Source organism: Vulpes vulpes, chromosome 9 (assembly GCF_048418805.1).
Source record: "Vulpes vulpes isolate BD-2025 chromosome 9, VulVul3, whole genome shotgun sequence".
NCBI classification, from domain to species: Eukaryota; Metazoa; Chordata; class Mammalia; order Carnivora; family Canidae; genus Vulpes; species Vulpes vulpes.
Window position 1 is genome coordinate 46,346,136 of NC_132788.1, and position 15,043 is coordinate 46,361,178.

General features: G+C 37.3%; 1 long non-coding RNA gene and 1 pseudogene across 1 annotated transcript in view; one reads left to right on the forward strand and one right to left on the reverse strand.

Annotated features, from left to right (window-relative positions):
- Window positions 1-15,043, forward strand: part of LOC140593886 (uncharacterized) — a 224,617-nt gene that overhangs the window by 147,500 nt on the left and 62,074 nt on the right. The window lies entirely within an intron of this gene.
- Window positions 499-1,021, reverse strand: LOC112918539 (large ribosomal subunit protein eL15-like; annotated as a pseudogene).

A 15,043-nucleotide genomic window follows, 5' to 3' on the forward strand; every position in this document is an offset into this window, starting at 1 on the left:
ATTCTTACCTTTGAGAGTTTACTAGGTCTTAGACATCTTACACACATTATTTTTATTTGTCCATTTAGTAATATGTTATGATGGAGGTTTCATGACTCTTGTTAACATTTAACAAACACAACTTAAGAGGTTAAGACACTTATTTAACATCAAACAGATAGTAAGCAACAGAGGTGAAATTAGAATCCAATTCTGTCTGATTACAAATTCTATCTTATGGCTTGTGCCACCTTAATATAAGATTGTTATAAGGATTAGATTGAATCAAACGATGAAATATAAATTGGCCAGCATAATTCCTGACCTGTAGAAGGCACTCAGCACATGGGAACAACTTCATAATTGTTTAATCATGAAGAATAAAATAATTGTTATAAGATTCTTTTTATTCTAATGCTCTCTGGCTGTGATCTGTGACCTTTTGGAGATTAATTTTTTTTCTTTTTTGACTGCCTTAAATTGTTTATTAGGTAAGAATTTTACAAACATTACTTAATATTACCAGTAATGGTGGACCTGGAGAATATTGTGTTTTCTCCACGCCAGAAGGCAAGAACCACTGATAGTGTGGTGGAATTTGTGACACTCTCCAAAGCCATGGCTCTTGTACCTGCAGATGCCAGCTGTCGGGTCTCCTTGTGGTTGTAGACTGGTTTGGTCACCCACTGGGTGCCAGGGTTTCTTCTGACAGCTTTATAGAATGGATTAAGGAGGATAACTTTAAAGAATTTGTATCTTCACCAACCCTGTAAGTATTCAAACACCTATGGTGGACAGGCTTGCCATAGGTAGCACCCTTAGGCACTAGGCATTTGTGGTCACCATGTCGCACACGAATTTGATATATGACATAACCTTGTACCCCAGTCTGTGCAGTTTTTTTGGAGATTGGGTGGGGTGGGGAGGCCCTGTAGAACTCAGAGCTAGCAGTACTACACCAGTGGTTCACTCTGAGAACAAAGCACATTACATAGGACTGCTTTTTTCTCCACTGCTCCTGGATGTACTTGTAAGCACCCATCTTGGCTTACCTTGTGGCTGATGGCTGTCAGTGGATGGAAATGAAAGAGCCTATCTCCCCAAATTCTTTTTGGGCTCCTACAAGATTAAATCCTATGGCATAAATTATACACACACACACACACACACACTGAATTAAATAAAGATGCATACCTTATATAATGAGCAAATGAGTAGTACTACATTGTCAAAAGGAATTCAGAAAATCAGAGAAGGGAAAATTGAGTGAGGTAGGAGCCTCCTTCATGAAGGAGGTAGAACCTGAGCTGGAGAGAATTTGCATGGTGCTTAAATAGTTAATAGACTTTCCCTTTCCCTAGGAACCTCATTTACAATAGAGATTAGTTTGAGCTTTTGGGTGAATATGACTCATTTAAATGCTCAAAACCATGAATCACTCAGAGTAGCATTATGGGTAATTTTAATGAAACATCTTTAAGGTCTCTATTCCTTTGTTAACTGCTTCTATTGAATTTAAACAAAAGTCCCATTTCATTCCAAATTTAAATCCAAAAGAGATTTGATCTTTTCTTCCTGCCATTTTGCAACCAATGTAATTTCTAACAAGTGCCTAGAATTAAGATGTGAGTCAGATCTGAAAACTGCATTTGAAACTGAATGGAATACCAAAGCAGAATGGGGATGAAAGGCAGATTGTAGAGTGACAGATCCCGTTAAAACCACTTGAACTGGCCCTCATCAATTCCTGACGCCTTTTACCTTTCAGTGACTTACAGGACCACTAATGTTCCACTATTTGGAATGCTGGGAAATTAGAAAAAGTAATTTGAAAAAATAAAAACATTATAGATAGCTCACACACAAAGATCTGTATATAAATGTTAATATCAGGTTTATTCATAAAACCCCAAACTGGAAACCACACAAATGTTTATCCACTGGAAAATAATATACAAATTGTGGTACATCCATACAATACCACACAGTAATAAAAAAGGAACAAAGTTGATGCATGCAGTAACAAGACTGAGACCCTAAAGTGCAATGTTAAGTGGAAGAAGCCAGGCACAGAAGGCCACTGCCTACTGTGCTTCTATTTATATATCATAGTCTAGAAAAAGGAAAACTATAAAGACAGAAATCAGTTCAGTTGTTACCAGGGACCAGGAATGGAAGGAAGAATGGGTGGGAAAGAAGATGGTGGAAGGAGCCAAAGAGGCGTACATTGAACTTTTTAATAATAATATTTTTATCATAGAAGAATACATATAAAATTTACTATCTTAACCATTTTAAGTAAGTGTACAATTCAGTGGTATTAGGTATTTCCGAATTGTTATAATAATCACCACCATCTGTCTCTAGAACTCTTTTTATCTTGCAAAACTGAAACTCTGTTCATCCATTAAATAACAATTCCCCCACTCCTCCCTCTTTAAGCCCTTTGGTACCACCATTCTATTTTCTATCTCTATAATTTTGGCTACTCTACATACTTCATATAAGTGAAATCATATAGTACTTGTCTTTTTGTGACTGGCTTATTTCACTTCCATAATATCGTCAATGTTTGTTTATCTATGTTATAGCATATGTAAAAAAATTTTTAAAAGACTGTATAATATTCCATTACTTGTTTATTCATTCACTGATAGACATTTGGGCAATTTCTATGATTTAAATAGTGTGAATGATGCTTGTTTTGTGAGCTAACAGATGATCTATCCTGGAGAAAATTTCATAGTCTCTTGAGAAGAATGTGTATCTACTGGCTGCTGTCACATAGAATGTTTCATACATTCTGTTAGGATCATTTGGTCTAAAGTATAGTTCAAGTCCAATATTACCTTATTGATTTTCTGTCTGTATGATCCATCCATTGTTGAAATTGGGGTACTTCAGTCCTCTACTATTATGATAGTAGTTGTCTTTCCTCCCTTTTTAATCTGTTAGTATTTGTTTAATATACTTAGGAACTCTAAAGTTGGGTGCATATATTTTATTATTATTATGCCCTCCCGATAAATTGATCCTTTTATCATTATATATGTGGTAACGTATATATAAATTCTTTATCTCATATTATAACTTTTTTAGTAAAGTCTTTTTTTTTTTGTCTGATGTGGATTATAGCTACCCCAGTTCTCTTTTGGTTTGCATTTGCATGGAATATCTTTTTGTATCCCTTCATGTTGAGCATATGTGTGTCCTTAGAACTGAAGTGAATCTCCTGTAGTCTGTATATAGTTGAGCCTTATTATTTTATTCATTTAGCCACTTCATGCCTTTTGATTGGAGAATAAATAAAAATATATTTATATTTAGAGTAATTATTAATAGTTAAGGATTTACTAATGTCATCTTATTAATTATTTTCTAGCTTTTTGTAGTTCCCTTCTTCCTTCCTTCCTCTCTTGCTGTCCTCCTTTGTGAGTTGATGGCTTCTCATAGCAATATGTTTTTGATTTCCTTCTTTTTATCTTTTATGCATCTACTGTGGATTTTTGCATTGGGCTTACCCTATTGGCTTACACAAAACATCTTAAAGATATGTCTATTTTCTCCCTATAGTAACTTCAATCTCATATAAAAACTTAAGCATCTTACTCCTGTCTTTTCATATTTTTGATGTCACAACTTACTTCTTGTATATTGTGTATTCATTAACAAAGGATTGCAACTGTAGTTATGTTTAATACTCTTGTACTTTAGCATATTACTAGAATTAAGTGGTTAATACATGACCATAGTACAGAAATAGAGTATACTGAATTTAACTATATATTTGCCTTTATCAGTGCCCTGTGTATTTTTATGTTTTCATGTTATGAATTAGCATCTTTTTACTTCACCTTAAAGAACTCTTTTCAGTATTTCTTGTAAGGCAGGCTTAGTGGTACTGAAGTCCCTCAGCTTCTGTTTATTTGGAAAAGTCTTTATCACTCCTTTGTTTCTGAAGGACAACTTTTCTGGGTAAAGTATTCTTGGTTGGAAGGGGTTTTTTTCAGCACTTTGAATATACCATTCTACTCTTGTAGACAATAAGGTTTCTGCTGAGAATTGAAGTGCTTCTTTATAAAGATGGATAGAAATGTACGGTCAAGCCCAGATTGTCTACAGCAACACCTACATGAACAAACATCATTATGTTGGCTTTTCCTTCTTCCATGTATGACTCAATTTCTCCTTCCCCTCAAATCCTGCATCCTAGCATCACTTCCCAGATAAATACTGTACCCAGGTCATGGTCTCTGGCTCTGCTTTTTGGGGAACCCAACTAAGGCAAGAATATTTGCTTACTTATTTACCTAATGTATGTATGTTTCTATGTATTTTTCTGATGGTAAATTTTCTTTTTTCTTTCTCTTTTGAAATAATTCCAAATTTACAGAAAAGTTATATAGTGCAAAATAATTCCCGTATTCTCTTTGCCTAGAGACTCAACCAAGTTTTGCCTTTAAATCCCTTGAAAGTCACTTCAGCCAGAGAGGGAGGGGCTTTCAACAAGGAGGGAGGTATAACAATAAGGCTGCTTGCCTTGAGCTGTATCCCTTGGATCAGAAGCCATGATACATGATTAGAGCACAGATCTACAATATTTGAAGGACAAGGTCCTTTTTGCCCCCCTCTGGCTCTCATAAGCTAAGTGCAAGCTGCTCCAGGGACACATGCACAGCTACCTGCCATGGGGCTGGGTAGTAATGGATAGATAGCCACTAATGTACTAGGAGCTGAAATTGACTGAAGCTAACCACAACTTACCTTCCAAGCCTAATTCACTGACCAAGCTTTCCCCTGGTTATTGCAAGCCTTCCAATAGACTCCAGAATTCTAAAATAGTTACACCAGACAGATTGGGCCAGTGCAGTTGTTGTCTGAGTGGGAAGACAAATTTCGGATGCATTCTATTCCATCACTCTCTCAGAATCCAGGTGCAATTATTTTTGTCTTTACAAATGGATTCACTGATTCTTTGTCAGGTGCTGGGGCTACAAAGAAGAAGGTCGATATAGAAACAGAGGATTATCAAATGATGTGTAAATATCCTGATAGTTCTGTGCATGCAGTACTAGAAGTATACTGGAGAGACCCTGAACCAGCCGTTCTTGCCTTCAGCACCCAAGCATCACTAATTAATCCAAACTCTCTTTCACACAAATGGCTTTTGGAATCATTCCCAGTATGATTCTGGAATTGTCTGTTACCGAATATACCAAAGTTTTCATTCTAACTTTGAAGTTTTTAAAGTTAAACATTCTAAAAGTTTTAGGTCCTTTGAAAGTACAAATCAGAAATTATCGTGTGATTGATGTTATTCTTTGTTCTTTCTGTCCATGTAGGTTTTCCCAAACTTAGCTTTCTTTCATGTTTGTGTTCCTCTGGGACTAGATTTGAGGTGCCTACAATTTTTGATGATAACTAAAAGATTCCTTAATTCTTGCTTTAATGTGAAACTCTGCTCACTCTACCTATTTATTTGCTGGATGGTAACAACTTGTTGTTGAATAATTTTTACTGAAAGAAGTTAAAATTTCGATGGTCCTTTCCCCATGTAGTTAGAATTCAAATTCTAACTACAGTTAGAATTCAGTTGTAGTTAGTTCAAATTATTGCTTTTTAAGTCTATTGTTCTCCATATCGAGACAAGTATCCTATATTAGTTTAATGTCATCCTGTGTTCCTATAGCAATTATGTGTATAGTACAACCTGCTAATTTCACTATACTTTCATGCAACTGAGATAGGAGATTACACCATCATTTCACATTGTCCCTTTGATTTGTCTCACTGGCCTTTAGGAAATATTTCTGTGAGAAAAACAATGAAGCAAAATTGTTTCTCTTTTCAAAAGTAAAACGCTGTTTAAGGAAATGAAATATGTCTTTATGAAAACAGATAGAAATATGCAGCTGTCTCACAGATGGTAATCTCCTCCTGAGATTTGAAGGTACCCCTTCTCAAAAAAAATGAAGGTACCCCTTCTCAAGACAAATGGGACATATAAGCAGGAGGTGTGGAAGCCATTGCTAGTATTATGAAAAGTGAGGGCAAAGGTTTGGCATTTGAGGTTTTCCTACATCTTACACTAATTTCAGGGACTAGGGACCAGTTCTTGGGAACTTAGTCTCTAGCCTAGGAAGAGGCTTGGGTGGTAGTTGGGGACTATTGGCCATTATAGTTATTTAAGGAGGGAGGAACATTTGGGGAAGTCCTGCTAAATTCCAGCAGCTTTACAAACTTTATTTCTCTCTGTCCTTCTAATGATATTACTAAAAAAATACATTTTTCTCGAGATGGGGAAACTGAGGCTCAGAAAGATTGAACAATTGTCCCAACTTCCCACAAGTAGAAGTTTTGTTAGAATTAAAAGTTAGGTCTGGATCATAGGTAAATATCTCCTCAATTGAAATATTTTGCACGAATCCTGCAATTTCTCATGGAAACCCACCCCCAAATGATTACTCCTAACTAATCTTAGATTAACATAGCACACATACTTCTCCCCACATTGGTTCCCAGTTAATTTTCATAGCCTAACTATAAATTACAATATCAAGTACCCGGACCCCTTTCCCCACTTTCTACAATCCATCCATCACAGATGAAGCTGGGCTTCAGTGGCATCTAATATCTTAAAGAGATTGTTGGGATAGGGATAGGGTACCCCTTAATTCTATTAAACTAGCTTGGGAAAGAAGAAGTTCAGATGCCAGGGTCATACTTTCCAGTCTCTCCCAGTATTTCCCGTGATTTATTGCGAGAGCTACTTTCCCATCCAGAAAGGAGAAGGAAGTCCCAATTTTCTGTATGGAAAACCTAAGGCATTGGGGATGTGCTGGGAGTCTGAGACAAGAGAACTAAGATATCCTAAATAAAGAGGCAGCAGGACAGGACTCCCGAGAGAAGTAGAAAATCCAATTTTCACTCTGACTGCCTTCAATTCAAAGTCATTGTGTCCCACATCTCTCCCAGGGCTTCCTAAGGTCCCAAACACCAGGGCAAATGTGGCATGAATCATCTGTATGATTACTAAATATTTCCATTATCCAGGATAAAGGAAAGAAGGACTTTATATAAATGAACGCCAAGGGAAAGTGCTGACACATCTAAGAAATGGCACCTTTATGACTTTCCAATGACTGACGAAGGTCTCCCTAAGTCTCACTTCTAAAAAGTGTGTTATTGTAATCAGTCTCTTGGTTTAATGCTCAGTCAGTAAACAAAAAACAAAATAAGAAAGATGACAAGCAGCTGGCTAGTACCATCTAGTGGTAACAGAGAAACAATAACTTTTTTTTTTTTTTAAATGACCTTTTCAAAAAGAGGAGAGACTGAAACCTTCCCTGCTTTCTGAGCACAGTGATGGTTTATTATTAGGTGCTGAGCTTGCAACTTTTCTCCAGGGGAGATGAAGAGCAACACCAAGGGTGCTTGTCAGAGAGAACAGAGTGACAAAATTAAGATGCACTTCAAGATAAATTCATTTCAATGCTTTGGAAGAGAGGCACAGAGGTTTACATAAATAGCTCATTTTCTTTTTGGCTATCTCTTGTAGCCGGGAATCTCTGTGGAGGGGCTGGGGGTTTCCTGAAAACCAGCTGCTTTGTTTACAGCCTTGTCATCCCAAATCCAAATACTGGATTAAATTCTGGCCATGGCGATTGGTTTCAGGGCCTTTGTTGTTTGGAGCACTGGCTTCTTTGTCTCCCAGGCAGAATTTCAGAGCAGTAAATGCTCACAGCATATGTCTTCAAGCATTTTTAGCTGATGCAGCTGCATTCCACTCAGCAAAACATCATAGTTACTACAGTTTATTTGATACCTACTGTGTGCCAGATACCACAGTAAGCACATTGGCTGAATTGACTAATTTAATCATTAAAAGTAGTTTGAGGCAGGTATTCTTGATCTCATTTACATATAAGGAATAAAGCTAAAAAAAAAAAAAATCTTATTACTTGTCCAAAGTGGCAGAGTTCACAGAGAGAGGTGGCACTTGCAGTCTAGTCATATTCCCCCTGGCCACTGTAGAACAGCTTACGGCATGGTCCCTATCTTTAGGAAGTTTATCATATTTTTAAGAAAGCAAGACAAGCACAAAAATGGAAATATACCATGAGGGCCTCTGCAAAGTGGGTATGTTTCCGGAGATAGCTGACTGATGGACAAGGCCAGACAGGCTGAGACATTGATTCCCTCTACACCATGAAAATGTCCTTATCTGTTAGCCAAGAGGCTCAGAAATATTCTCATCATCCATCCCCTTTCTATTCAGTGGCCCTCATTTAAATGCAGCCTGATTTGTTGATAACCAATGAGTTGGCACCAGTGTGGAATAAGGAAATGTAGCATTTAGAAAGATGAATCTGGTGCCATGGGCAAGATAGATTTAGACAAAGAATCTGGGGTCTGGGAGATCAGTAAGGAGGAAGTTGTAATTATTAGAGTATCAGGAGATGGGTCTGGACTGAAGCGATAGATGTGGGATGGAGAGGAAGACATTGTAAAAGAACCATAGAGAGTAATTCGGACTGCGTTATGAGGGATGAAGAAGAACAATGGCCAGTGACGTAAGTAAAGTTTGTGTATGCGCACGCGTGTGTGTGCGTGTGTGTGTGTCGGAGAGGAAGTCTATGTAAAGAATGTTGCTCATAATCCCAAAGTTAGTTATAGGAATGGGAAAGCAGCTTATCCTTTCTAATCAACCCCTATGAGTTGATCAAATCAATGTCCCTAAACAAGAGGCATTTAAATAAAATAAAAACAAAAAATGGCTTCTTTTAACTCCATAATTAACTCATTTTCTCATAATGATGTTTTTAGATAATTGGTTTAAAAAAGTATGTTGAATATTTTTTCTCCAGAATGTATAAATACCCTGTGCTTGTCCACTAAAGAATTTTTTTCTCCATTTTCTTTGTCTCATTTTGATGTCCTGACCTTAAAATACCTTTTAGCACTTTTTAAAAGCATTATATGAATCTAATACTTCCATGTTAAATATAGTCCTAAATATGTGGGGGGAAAGTTTTATGCTTATATGTAATGCAAAAGGTCTATATCTTTGCTTTCATTTAAATGTGGTAGACAGAAAAAAATTGGCTCCCACAGTCTGTTTGCCCAACTGTTTCCCTCTGTTTCCAAGATAGGATGGACTTAATTCAGAATATTTCTCCTGTGCGCAGAAGTGTTTGACAGTGGCTTGGTGGAAGGGCAGAGCTATAGCTGAAGAGGAAGGAGATATGCCAACTATAACGTTCTACTTGTGAGTTGGGTTGAATCTTTGTATAGTGCATGGATGCACACACACAGACATGTACATACAAACACAAGATACACACATGCAAACATACACATTCACAAACATACAAAGGTACACACATACCCACAACATACAGGTATTAACACACAGAGCAGTGCTCACTCAGGGGTTTTAAAGCAGCAGAAGGAAACATTTAATTCTCACTGGATAAACGTGGTCAGAAAAACAAGTATGTAATTATTATTAGCTCAACATTCAAAATCTTGCTGTGGGGCACAAAATTTCATAATAAAAAGGACGGGAACTATTTTATGACCAGTTCTTTCTGATCACAACAAAGCAATTCATTTACCCAGACCTATATGCTCTAAGTCAAAATGAATTAAGTGTAACTTTTATTTTCTCTTTCCCAAGATGAGATGATGCAAGGATATCCTTTACACAAAGAATAAGATGAATTCATTATTGGGCACATAGGGTTTGAGGTGGTAGTGGGACATCCTAGGGTTTGAAATGGTATTCAAGGAGCCGATTGGAGTGGAATGTGGATAAAAATTAGGGCTGGAAATATAAACATGGAAGTGAGCAACATAGAAGAACATTTTTATTAGGCATTAGAAGAATTACTCAGAGGTATTTCAGAAAAACATCACCTCAGGGAATGACAGATAACATCATTAAGTAAATATCACTCAAACACTGTCAGCTTTTAATGAAGACCCCTGAATGTACTTTTATTAGATTTTTAAGTGATAGACTCAAGGGGCTCTAAGTTTGTTGATCTCAGTTTGGTTTTTAGTTACATGGAAATAGATTTTCCCTCATTCATGAGCCATTCCCTTAGAGAAAGAGTATGTTGATGTGAACCCAAACTACCAAATCACAGTTCATTTGGGGCTTTGCGGTAGGCTCAGCAAGTGATATCAAATACTCTGTAATTGAATTATGAATACAAGTGAAGTATGTGCAAGCAAGGAGAGAGGGGAAGATTGAGGCAGGAGAAAGAGAAATTTGTTATTATTTTATGGCGGATTTTGTCATGCTAGCAACATATGACCTACTTTGGAATTGTTAATAATTAATGGCTACCTTTTGAACTCAGGTCCTAGAGGCAGAGTTTTGCATAAATAGTTACCACTTACTACATGGTGAGTTTTTCTTTTTCCTTAAACCATTATCACTCAGGGAAGAGGGAGTTTCATATTACAAGGTACTCCCTCAATTACTTTATTTTGAATAATAAAGACATATTTGGGAAAGACTTTTATACTTGGGAACACCTTAAGGAATGCTAATTTTGAAAATTTCTGAGAACTGATTTTTTAAAAAGGCAAAATTTTGACACAGCTTTGGTTATACTCTTGTTTGTATGAGCAAGTATTTTCAAGTTTGACTATAAGGACTACTTAAAGTTTTAAAGGTCATTTTGAGAGCAATCCAGTGAATATTTGCAAATAATTGCCTATAAGACAAATGAAAAAATACATATTCCTGAGAGAATATATGATAGGTACTTGTGACTTGGGATGAGATTTTCATTGATGGCATCCACACAAATTAAAAATAACTGTCTCTCAGTCAACTTAGATTGTAAAACATATGATGGGCTCTGGAAAACTGGTAAAATCTGAAAAGTGAGTCAAATGAGGGTGAGAACAATACAGATAGGTGCATGGGATACATTTGAATAAAGTCATTTCAAGTATTGCAAAACCAGACAAATGCAATATTGCTAACTATAAATATATGCTTCTAAATATGTGTGTAGAGAAAATGAATAAATCAAATGTTAGATATTTGCCTACTTGTATTGATAATGTTTCTATTTCAGTTGGCCAAAATCTTTTGGGGGGAGGGGTGGAGAGGGAATATGGAGAAAATCTTGCTTTTTTGGTATTTTTCCAGGCCCAGAAATGGATGGCTACCTATCTCTGAGTAATCTTTCCAACTGATCAGTTACCCCATGTGTACTTGGAAGCCTGGCATTGTAGAAGGATATAATGCAGTGAGAGATTTGCCTTGCACATAGGCTCTAGCTTCTCTCACTAGTGATTTGTTGTGATTCTGGTTTTAGAAATTTGTCTGTAAGCCTAAGTCTTTCTAGATGGTATGAAAATACAGTATTTCTCACCCTGACAAGCAAGTATGTAGGGAAAGTGGGGTAACTAGGGAAAATGGGGTATCTCAGATTTTATCTTAAAAACTTATGTAACTTTTAAATTACACTGCACAAATAGATTTATTATTTTAAAAGACTGTGTTATGTTTAACCCTATATGTTCTTCTATATCATGGTATGGGGTCATGTACCCCCATGGTGACTTCTTTGAGTTGAAAAGTATGACACAGGCCTAGTCTGTGGAGTTAAGAAGGTATTGAGACCTTGCTGCCTACAACAGTTTGACCTTGAGTTATCATCTAAACCCTCTGAGATTTGGTTTTCTTATTCACCCAGTGGAGACTTGAATGAATATTTTGTAGAGTGGTAGTGAAGATAAATGGAATGCCAGAGGTAAGAAGCATAATAAATGTTGGTCCTTCCACCACACTAAGGCACCCTCAGATACAGAGCTGCTTGGAGAGACTTATCCAGGGATTTAGGCTTGCACCTTCTCAGTCTTGGAGTAGCTTAGATTTTAAGTCCGCATTGGTTCTTGCAGAGATTTAGCACCAAGATTATCCATCACACACCTGGATTGGGCCCAGTATGATCTAGACCTCATTTCTTGGATTGGATCTCTGGAACTTGGGGGAAAGCAACATAGATGACTTACTGTCTGTAAAGAATGAGACAGTGACTGCCAGGAGCAAGCTTATGCTTGTCCTTCTTGAGTTTTCCCTCTCCCCATTCTGTCTCCAAGTTTCCTCAGTCCTTTTCTGGATCCTTTCCTCCATTGAAATTCTTCTTGAAGATAGCACAGCCTTGTTAATTATCCAATCCAATTGTTTCTTCTTAATGTTCTTCCTATCTCATCTTTTTGGCAGGCTTGATGCAGACTTTTTCAGCTTTGATAGGTTTCCCCCTTATTTTTTTTTAAGACTTTATTTATTCATGAGAGACACAGAGAGAGAGGCAGAGGAAGAAGCAGTCTCCCTTATGGGGAGCCCGATGCGGGACTCAATCTCGGAACCCCAGGATCACAACCTGAGCCAAAGGCAGACGCTCAACCACTGAGCCACCCAGGTGTCCCTCCTCCTTGATTTCTGCAGAACTTCTCTGATAGGTTGTCGTCTGCCTCTCTCCTAGCTTTTCAATGGCTTCCTCCACTCAGCTTTTAAATACCTTTGTTTTGTCCTCAACCTTTTATGTTCTTCCTCTCTACACTCTCCATTGTGTATTTGTGAGGGGTTGTCAATATCTATACATTTGACTATGATTCTTTAGTTTCTTTTCTCCAATCCATGCTCTATACAGCATAGTGATTTTATTTTAAAAGTAGTTTACTGGTGCTTATGGAGTAATATGTGTATCAGAGAATGATTGGGTATATGGCTTGAGAAGTAGGCAGGGATGAAATCATGAGGATCCTTGTATCTTTGTTAAAAGATCAATCTCAATAGAATAGTTAGGCTGGGTTGTAAAAACAACCCTGCAATCTCACTGACTTATAGCAAGAACTTGTTCATACCAAGCATCTCCTACAGATAAGCTGTGAGCTCTGCTTCACATCATCCTCACTCTGGGACCCAGGCTGCTGAAGTGGCCTTCATTTGGAGCACTGTTGTCAAAGCCGACAGAAAGAAAGAGGACAGAATTGCATATTGGCTCTTAAAACTTATGCCCAGAAATCACTTGTAGCACTTCTGATGAAATTTCATTGACTAAAGCAGGTCAAATGTCACATTCAATTTCAAGAGGGCAGAACACTGTTCTCCTACCATATGCCTGAAGGAGAGCTGGAAATATCTGGTGGACAGCCTTGATGACTTTCTATCATACATCACACAGTGAGTTTAATTTCCTTCTGACATGCAAAGTATTTCCCCCTCCCTAAGGGATTATAGTCCAAAAATTCAACCAACTAATTGCATCCCACTCCAGGTCTAGGGTCTCTGGGTGAGGCCTTTGGTCACTTTGGTGACCATATCTCCTCTTAATGCGCAATCCTATAAACTAATTAGGTAAGTTGTGGCTCTCCCACATGCCCAATACATAATAGTATAACATAGTCAAGATAGCCACAATAGCATTACTATGGAGGAAGAATAAAGATATATATTCACCCCTGGTAGAATTCTATCTGGACTAAGAATTGAATTGATATGAGACAGGTTAACAGATGAAAATCAAATTTCGTTTCACATGATAGGAAATCCACACACACATATGAAATTCCGAAGACCGGCAAAATGAAATACATATATCATTCTGAACCGAGGACAAGGGGGTGTGAGTCTGTGACCTCAAAGAGAAGACATACTATTTGTAGGAAGATAAAAAAGAGTAAATGTTTGGTAAACAATGTTTGCTGGGCTACACAGGCATAATAATGGAACAGAGAGAGGAATGTAAACAAAGAATTAACAAACAGAATTTGCTAAATTCTTTGTTTACAACTCCTAGTTTGTATCATAATGTAGTTATCTATGGTGATGGCTCTCTTCCTGGAGCAGGTCCTCTATCTAAATTCTTTTTAGGCAGGTGAGGGGAAGGTAAAGAACTTTTCCTGAATCTGCTGTGGTTTGGGCACTTTTAACTCAAAATAATGTCCATGCCAAAGTGGCCCATTTTGGAGCAATCTGCCCTTAGTCCTTTGCAAATTGGTCATTACTTTTTTCAGCTCATTTCCCTCTCGGAGTACCATGTCAAGCATAGTCAATTGCAGCCAACACACACTATGGACTCTGTGTCTCAATCTCTTCCCATATAACTACAACTTCATTATGTTCATGATCTGCCTAAAAAGTTGGTCTAGCTAGAGTTTTCTAACTGTTTTTAGCATGGGTTACCATCTTTGTAATCTTCAGGATCAGTTTACTCACCACTACCATCCAAACCTTTCCATTAGTGTCACATCTTTTAATTTTCTTTGTTATGGAATCGCCCACTTCAGGTAACAATATATGTATCTGTCAAAATAGATAAGGTTACACTGGCCAAACACTTTGGCTTAACATGACAAAAGATTATTACATCCCCCAAAGTTGAAAACAAACCTGGATGAGACTCCAGGACAGTAGTTCTCCAGCCAGTGGCTCTGTGGTCCAAATGGTTTCATCTTCTTATTTAGGCTTTTGCAGTCAATGAGGCAATAGAAGAGTGGGGGAGAGAGCCGAGTGTTAGAAATATATACTTCCATACAGGAGTAACATACTTCTAAACATTACTCATATTTAGTTGGCTAAATCAAGTCAGATGGTTATGCTTAATTTTAAAGAGATGGAAAGGTGTCACCTTCTCATGTGCCCAGAAGTAGAGCTGTATATTGGTGAATAGTGGTAATGCCTACCACAATCTGCTTTGAATTACATTTGTGCGTGTGTGTAATGTTAGTGTGCGTGCATGTAAATTTATTTCTCCATAGGGTGAATGAATGCTTTAAAGGCAAAAACTGTCCACGTCTGTATCCTCAACTTTAAAATATGACTGGCATATGTAAAGATTCAATAGATATATTTCATACAGAAGTGCTAACAGTTCCCCAAATGTTATTATTTTAAACTTTTTTTTTGAATCTCTTAACTCTCCCTAACCGTTAGCAGATTAACTACTACTCCTTTTGAATTTAGTTTGGGCATCATCTCCTGTAGACAAAATAATAATTATAATAATTCATATTCACTGAGCACTTGCTATGT